This window comes from Dermacentor silvarum, chromosome 1 (genome assembly GCF_013339745.2).
Source record: "Dermacentor silvarum isolate Dsil-2018 chromosome 1, BIME_Dsil_1.4, whole genome shotgun sequence".
NCBI lineage: Eukaryota > Metazoa > Arthropoda > Arachnida > Ixodida > Ixodidae > Dermacentor > Dermacentor silvarum.
In genome coordinates, this window is record NC_051154.1 from 395052064 (window position 1) to 395058796 (window position 6733).

Consider the following 6733-nt stretch of genomic DNA (forward strand, 5'->3'; position numbering starts at 1 on the left):
AAACAAATAAAGTCCCAGGGTAGAAGAACGCGTCGACGAGCTAAAAGGGAGAGTTGGGAAAAGTACATCTCCGGTATAAATTCTTACACTGATGAGACAAAAGTGTGGAATAGAGTAAATAAATTAAAAGGCCGGGAGGTACACCCACTCCCCTTAGTCAGTACCCAAGGTGAGAGCCTGGAAGACCAGGCAGACTGTCTGGGCGAACACTTCGAACATGTATCCAGTGCATCCCATTACACAAAAACATTTCTGAGGATCAAAGAACGCGAATAGCGCCAGCCCCTTAAACGTAAACAATCATCGAGTGAGGCCTACAACTATCCATTTACTTTAACTGAACTTAAGGCATCCCTCGCTTGCTGCAATAACTCGGCGCCAGGTGGTGATCGTGTCATATATGAAATGATTAAGTACCTACATCCTGAAACACTGAAAACACTCCTGTATCTTTTCAATGCCATGTGGGCGGATGGGTATATCCCGTCTTCGTGGAAGGAAGCTATAGTCATCCCCGTGCTTAAACAAGGCAAAGACCCATCCCTAGCCAGCAGCTATAGGCCAATAGCGCTAACAAGCTGCCTGTGCAAACTATTTGAAAAAATGATAAACAGGCGCTTAATCTGTTTCCTTGAATACAACAAACTACTAGACCCCTTGCAATGTGGTTTCAGGGAAGGTATGTCCACAACAGACCACCTTGTTCGCATTGAGTCTTATATCAGGGATGCTTTTATACATAAGCAGTTCTGCCTCTCAGTGTTTCTTGACCTAGAAAAAGCTTACGACACGACATGGCGCTACGGCATTCTCCGAGATCTCTCGGCGATGGGTGTCCGTGGCAACATGTTAAATACAATCGAAAGTTACCTATCTAATCGCACATTCCGCGTAAGAGTGGGCAACGCTTTGTCTAAGTCATTCACCCAAGAGACCGGTGTGCCACAGGGAGGCGTGCTTAGTTGCACACTATTTATTGTAAAAATGAATTCCCTGCACAAAGTCATTCCACGCACAATGTTCTATTCAATTTATGTCGACGATGTGCAAATAGCCTTCAAGTCATGCAATATTGCCATCTGCGAACGACAAGTGCAGCTTGGAATAAACAAATTGTCCGAATGGGCAGACGAAAATGGTTTCAAAGTAAATGCCCAGAAGAGCACGTGCGTACTCTTTACTAACAAGAGAGGCGTAACGCCAGTCCCAAGTATTGCAATCAAAGGAGATGCACTCTCTGTGAGCAGCGAGCACAAGTTTTTAGGAATCATTTTAGATTGTAAACTCACATTTATTCCCCATCTTAAGCATCTGAGGGCAAAATGCCTGAAGACAATGAACCTTTTAAAGCTTCTGTCGCGTACGACTTGGGGTAGTGATCGAAAGTGTTTGCTTAACTTGTATAAAAGTCTTGTCCTCTCACGTCTTGATTACCGGTCAATAATTTACAATTCTGCAACGCGAAGTGCGTTAAAAATCCTAGACCCCGTCCACCACCTGGGTATCCGTCTCGCGACCGGTGCTTTCAGGACAAGTCCAATCCAGAGCCTCTACGTAGAGTCGAATCAGTGGTCACTTCATCTGCAGCGGTCATACAGCAGTTTTACATATTTTCTGAAAATACAAGCAAACGTTGAACATCCTTGTTATTCAACTATAAATGACGTGACCGCTGCCACACTCTTCCATAATCGACCTGCAGCGAGAAAGCCGTTCGCTTTGCGTGTGAGGAATCTTAGTGAGGAAATGGGTGTTCCACTGCTTGAACAATGTCCTATGGCTCCAGCGAAACTGTTGCCGCCGTGGCACTGGCAACTCATAGAGTGTGACACATCGTTCGTAGAGGTCACTAAACACGCACCAGAGGCACACATTAGAATGCATTTCTTAGAACTCCAATCTAAATACTCTTGTACAGAGTTTTATACAGATGCTTCCAAGTCACATGCCGGGGTATCTTATGCAGCCATCGGTCCATCGTTTTCGGAATCCGGTGTACTGCACCCGGAGACAAGTATCTTTACGGCTGAGGCCTATGCACTATTGTCAACTGTGAAGCATATGACGAAAACAAAACTTCAAAAAACAGTTATATTTACAGACTCTCTAAGCGTTGTGAAAGCCCTGATGTCACTCGGCAAACACAAAAATCCTGTACTCATTGAGCTCTATTCCACTCTATGCAGAGCGTATATATCCTACCAGCATGTCATTATATGCTGGGTGCCGGGCCATAGAGGCATTGAGGGTAATGTGCGAGCTGATCAAATGGCCACATCAGCTGCATTGCACACTAGTAATCCTACAGTAGCTGTTCCTGCAACAGACTTGAAGCCTTTCTTGCGAAAGAAGCTACGAAGCCACTGGCAACGCTTGTGGGACGCTGAAACAAATAATAAACTTCACATGATTAAACCACAGTTAGGTTTCTGGCCCTCAGCTACGAAAACACGACGAATTGATGTCCTATTCTGTCGTCTCAGAATAGGACACACGTACGGCACCCACAATTTTTTGCTCACTGGTGATGAACCACCAACCTGTGGTAGATGTGGTGAGAGGCTGACCGTCCTCCATGTCCTCGTGGAGTGTCGTGAAGCCGAAGCCGAGAGAAGGAAACATTTTCCTGTAGCATACGGCTACAATATCCCTCTGCATCCCATGCTGTTTATTGGTGAAGAACCGCTTTTTAATGCCAAAGCAGTCCTCGATTTTTTTAATGATGTTGTGCTACATGTTATTAGCCCAATAAGTTCGTAGCGCATCCTCTCTCCAGAGGATGTTGCTGTGATAGTTTTTTATAGCACATGCCTCCAGGCCCTTGTGGTTCAAGGGCTCTGTTTAGGTAGTAGTGCTTCTTGCCAATTACTGTATCTTAAATATTTTAAATGTATAATTCTTCTTTCTGAATGCATTCCTCATTTCATAGTACACATCATTAGTCATTGCCATGATTTTAGTACATGTATATTTTACGCACTTTACAGCGATTATTTTTAGGCCCCTTTACAGCCCCGTCACATCTACTTCTCAGAATTCATCACTTCACTGCGAACTAACAAACACTGGCATTGCGCTCTTTGGCCACACCTGGCCCTTGCGCCACTAAACCACACACATTCATTCATTCATTCATTCATTCAGTCGGTCCTATATGGACGGACGACTTACTTGTTTTTTTTTTCTGTACAACAGCGTGCATTTGTGTTATTGGAGTGTGTGGTAATTTGTATGTACTGTCTTATGTCGAAGACCGGCAATAAATAAAAAAAAAGCAGAGTGGCGCAGTGGAAGCGTGCTGGGCCCATAACCCAGAGGTCCGTGGATCGAAACCACGCTCTGCTACGCATATCTTTATTTTTCTCACATTTTACAGAAATATCTAATCAGCGCGTTATTTCATGTCCGCGTGAAATATTTTATGCCGTTAATCGCACTCATGCACAACACATCCTTTACGCGCTTTAAGAAGCTTAAATCGTTGATTAGAAATGTGCGCAAATTCTCATGCAGCCGTGACAGTCAAGCAGAGTGGCGCAGTGGAAGCGTGCTGGGCCCATAACCCAGAGGTCCGTGGATCGAAACCACGCTCTGCTACGGATATTTTCATTTTTCTCACATTTTACAGAAATATCTAATCAGCGCGTTATTTCATGTCCGCGTGAAATATTTTATGCCGTTAATCGCACTCATGAACGACACATCCTTTACGCGCTTTAAGAATCTTAAATCGTTGATTAGAAATGTGCGCCAATTCTCATGCAGCCGTGACAGTCAAGCAGAGTGGCGCAGTAGATTCTGTTACTGGCCACCGAGCGTGACGGACGTATGATGACGGGCTCCGTAGGAGCGGCTTCAGCGGCCCAGAGCGGCCGCGGTAACAGGAGTGTCGTTGCGGACAACGAGTACCAAGTTGTTTTGCCGAGTTTGCCAACAAGGCGTTTTGTTGTGAACACAGTTTTTTTACATTGTGACATCAGGGCCCGCCCATACCGGGTGGAAGATTTCCGCGATGCGCTCGCCCCGTTATCGCTCCTGCCGGAAGTCGTGGCTCTCGGGGCCTACCGTATGAGCCACGTTTGGGCCGTGACCTTCAAGGACGACGAAGCCGTGAAGAAGATAGTCAGCGTTGGTGAGCTGCAGGTCAAAAAGGGCCGATGCCTCGTCACTGACCCCGCCAACCAGGATGTGCACTTGAAAATGCATTGGCGGCTGCACAGTGTTCCTGACGAGGACGTGCGTCTTGCCTTCGCGCCGTTTGGAAAGGTCACGGACGTCGCCCGCGACCGGTGGCGGGTGCATGGCGTGGCTGATAAGAACTCTACCACAAGACTGATTACGCTCAAGTTGAAGCCGGGCGTAATGCTTGACGACCTCCCGCACCAGGTGAGCGTCTCGGGCGAGCTGGCTCTCGTGGTTGTGCCGGGCAGGGCCCCTCTCTGCCTGCGCTGCCGCGGAACGGGCCATATTCGTCGGGACTGCCGCATACCGCGTTGTGGTGCGTGCCGACGCTTCGGTCACGAAGAGAGTCAGTGCGAGCGGACGTACGCAAGCGTGACCGGACCCGTGCGCAACGACGACAACTCCGCCCTACTCATGGACGAGGCGGATATGGAAGACACATCGACCACGGCTAAGGAAGCAGCTGGCGAGGTGGCAGAGTCGGAGGCACGACTTCAGAAACAGGGGCAACATGTCGATGAAGCCGTCGCCACTGAAAAGCAAGAGCAAGTAGAGGGCACTGTAGCCATGCCGAACCGTGAGGAAGAGAGCCCACCTGATCCGGGAGCGGCCTCCACCCCACCTGAACATGAAGACACTGGACACCCATACCGGGCTTGCCAACTTGCAGGCGGGGAAACGTCCGCGCGACCAGACCAATAGCCTGGCTACGATGCATGACAGCAGCGGCGGAGACGAGCCACCGCCCAAAGCGCCAGGTATGAGGAGACCAACCTTGAAGCTGCGGCTGAACATTACGGCCGATCCACGGCAGGAGGGTAAACCGCCTCCGTAGTTCTGTACTGTGTTTTGCTTGAGGCGGGTTGGGGGGTTCCTGAGTGCAATGGCCGTCACGCCGAGCGCGATTCTCTTGGATATGTGTCAGGAACGAGGGCCCGAGTTGCATGTGAGTGTTGCTTTCGAGAGGTCGGGTTGTGTTCCCTTTTGTGGCATTCGACGCGATTATCGGCACGTCATTATGTACACTCGTCCTTGCGTACCTGTGATGGGCACCATTCTGCCGTGTAGTCATGGCAGCTAATATCGAAGGAGCACTACGTGTAGCCACGTTAAATGTACGAGGGCTTGGTGCAAGAAGGCGGCAATGTCAGCTAAGTCGCCTACTCTTAGATAATGACTTGCATCTTGTGGGAATCCAAGAAACCAAAATAGAGAGCCAAGAACTAACCGACAGAATGGTGTACAATTTTCGTGCGCACTTCGACGTGTGTGTTTCTCACGCTGTTGGTGGATCAGGTGGTTGCGCTATATTCATTCGAAGAAACTTTGGCATTTGTGTGAAGTCAGTGTTTTCGTGTGAAACAGGTCGCCTTTTAGTGGCCGATTTTTGTTATTGCGATATGGATTTCCGAGTCATTTGTGTCTACGCGCCGAATATTGAAACAGACCGGCGAATCTTCTTTGAGCGACTTGAAGCGTACGTAAACTGCCACAAGGTGGTCATACTGCTGGGGGATTTTAACTGTGTATGCTCTGCTGATGATCGCGCAAAATTTTCGCACGTTCGCGATAAGAGTGCTGTACTGCTAAATGCGCTGGTGCACGATTACGACTTGGAAGATATCGGTAGTGTCTTCGCCAGTAGTACTCACCCGCAGTTTACGCACTTCCAGCGTGATAGCCACGCTCGGCTAGATAGATTATATGTGTCAGCCGAATTGGTGCCCTTGTGTAGTGAATATGATGTGCAACCCATTGCATATAGCGATCACTGCTTGGTAACTGCCACCTTTGGGAAAAGACAGATCAAACACACCTTTAACTGGCACCTCTGGAAATTGAACGCGCAGTTTCTGGATGACGATGCCTTCGTTGATGCTGTTGCGAAGGAACTAGAAAGCCTGATTTCAGTCGAATTAGCAAGCTTCGCCATTAAATGGGAAGAATTTAAACAGAAAGTAAAAACAATGGCTATTGAAAGAAGCAGTGTCCTTCGGCATAACCTGAAACAGGCAGAAACGAACCTTCGCCAGCAACTGCAATTTTTCATCTGCATGGAAAGTGTCCAGCCTGGTGTGTATGTTAACGAAATAAAGGAAGTGAAAGCCGAACTCGAAAGGATAGACTCTGAGAAATACAAAGCCGCTCTTGTGCGATCAAGGTCTGAGAAGCTGTGGGCGGGAGAAGCGCCAACAAAACGAGCTCTCTCAGACGAGAAAAGGTACGCATGTCGGAAGGAAATCCGCCAGTTAGCTAAAGGCAATGACATCACGTCCGACAAAAACGACATCAAACAAGGGATCGTCGATCACTTCAAAGCCTTCTTAGGTCAACCACGTGAACCTAAAAATAGCTACCAGACGGAATTCCTTTCATTGATGCCAAAGCTCGATGAAGAAGTTAAGGCACGGCTAGAACATCCCATTACCCTGAGTGAGAGAGAGTGCGCAATAGACGAGTTGGCGCCCGGTAAAGCACCGGGGCCTGATGGCTTAGGGGCTACTTTCTATAAAACTTTTAAGTTTGCGCTGGCTCATGTCCTCCATCTAGT

General features: G+C 48.1%; 2 non-coding genes across 2 annotated transcripts; both read left to right on the forward strand.

Annotated features, from left to right (window-relative positions):
* Nucleotides 1-3273: 3273 nt before the first annotated feature.
* Nucleotides 3274-3345, forward strand: Trnam-cau (transfer RNA methionine (anticodon CAU)). The gene has a single exon. It is a non-coding gene; the product is annotated as a tRNA-Met (tRNA).
* Nucleotides 3346-3525: 180 nt separating this feature from the next.
* On the forward strand, nucleotides 3526-3597 carry Trnam-cau (transfer RNA methionine (anticodon CAU)). Its single transcript has one exon. It is a non-coding gene; the product is annotated as a tRNA-Met (tRNA).
* Nucleotides 3598-6733: the final 3136 nt, after the last annotated feature.